This window comes from Pleurodeles waltl, chromosome 4_2 (genome assembly GCF_031143425.1).
Source record: "Pleurodeles waltl isolate 20211129_DDA chromosome 4_2, aPleWal1.hap1.20221129, whole genome shotgun sequence".
Lineage (NCBI taxonomy): Eukaryota > Metazoa > Chordata > Amphibia > Caudata > Salamandridae > Pleurodeles > Pleurodeles waltl.
The window spans coordinates 1,013,271,056-1,013,272,901 of NC_090443.1; the positions used below are offsets into that span (position 1 = coordinate 1,013,271,056).

At 48.8% G+C, this 1,846-nt stretch overlaps 1 non-coding gene across 1 annotated transcript; it reads right to left on the reverse strand.

Moving 5' to 3' along the window:
• Positions 1-414: 414 nt before the first annotated feature.
• On the reverse strand, positions 415-497 carry TRNAL-CAG (transfer RNA leucine (anticodon CAG)). The gene has a single exon. It is a non-coding gene; the product is annotated as a tRNA-Leu (tRNA).
• Positions 498-1,846: the final 1,349 nt, after the last annotated feature.

The following is a 1,846-nucleotide window of genomic DNA, read 5'->3' on the forward strand; positions in this document are numbered from 1 at the left end:
CATAAATGCAACTGCAAAGCAATTCCCGAGCACGTGTTGCCTGAAGGTGAGACGCCATCGTGTGGTTGGCTGGAGAATAGCAGTGTTCGAAGAAAAGACAAGGAAAGGCAGAACCAGCCTGTGCAAATAATTAAAATGTAAGAATTGTATAAGCTGAGAAACGTTGCTTAATTATGGCCAGATGAACTACACTCGCCGCTTTAGCTACCAAAGCTAAAAATCGTTTTTAAAACTTCAACATTTTTGGCAGTCTCAAAATATTTCACGCAAATTCTTTCTGAGTCATTGATGTACAATTTGCTTTTAATTAAGAGGCCTCTCTTTGCCTTGGCCATAATATATTTGAATGTCAAATCAGTTGAGATGACGACGCACAAAATGTTTAATACTAAAAAGTAAAGAAAAAAGTGAAATTGTCAGAAGTGGGATTCGAACCCACGCCTCCAGAGGAGACTGCGACCTGAACGCAGCGCCTTAGACCGCTCGGCCATCCTGACAGTCATATCAGATTTATATCTATCGATCAATTTAGCCACTCGTTTTGCAGAGCTGTATCTTCTGTTTTAAAGAGACAGTTGTCTAATTCGGGTTGTGATTTTGTGCTTTGAGTTTTTAGTAATGTTTACTTTCATAATTTTCAGAGTTTAAAAGTATGCAAAGACAGCTGGTCGCACAGTACTGAAGTCTGTCCTCACATATTTAGTTTAGATTTTTGAGCTAGTTTGTTGTGTGTGCGAGCTGAGCAAACGACTTGCCAGAGTCAGTGATGTCAACCAGAACCGGTCTGCTTAAAATATGTGCACATCAACTGAAATGCTAATTTTGAGTCAAACATATGCCATTAGCACGGAGGCGTTTAACACATTTTGATGTAAATGGAACAGAAAGTTAAAAGCTATGTTTTTTTTTTTTTACAAAACAAAGAACTCTATAGACATGTAGCAGATCCTATTCAAAATGTTATTCAACTGTACTTATGCTGCTTTCTATCAAATAGCCTTAATTGACACTGACATTGCTACCGCTCTGAGTAAAATAGACTGTATAAAGCATACACAATGTTTGCACTTTGCAGAACACATGCCTACGTGAACCCCTCACGAGGCTAAATCCCACAGCAGACTATGGCCCTCATTCTGACCTTGGCGGTCGGCGGAGAGGCGGCGGTTGGACCGCGAACAGACCGGCGGTATTAAAAATGGCATTCCGACCGCGGCGGTCACCGCCGCGACCGACCGCCACTTCCCCACTCCGACAGCCACGGCGGTCATGACCGACGGGCTGGAGTCTGCGCACTCCGGTCCGGCGGTCGACCCAAGACCGCCAACGGTATCATGACCCTGCTTACCGCCGCGGTTTCTGGCGTTCGGGAACCGCCATGCGAACCATGGCAGTAGGCACTATCGGGGCCAGGGAATTCCTTCCCTGGCACTGATAGGGGTCTCCCCCACTGCCCCCCCGAGTCCTCCCCCCACACCCTCCACCCCCCTGCCACCCCCCAGAGGTGGTACGAACCCCCTCCCCACCCCCACCCCGACATGCACATACACGCACCCCGACATGCACACACCCCCAACATGCACATATACACACCCCCTACACACACACATACACAACGGGGACACATACCCGCACACATACATGCCGACATGCGCACCCGCCGAACTACACACATTGCCCATAGGCACAGCAGCACTCCCCGCCCGCATGCACGCACTCACACACCCCCTCTACACACTCACACGCACACCCCCATGCACGCACACATCACACAACACCCCCCCACCCCTCCCCTCACGGACGATCAACTTACCTTGTGCGTTGGTCCTCCGGGAGGCGACGGGAG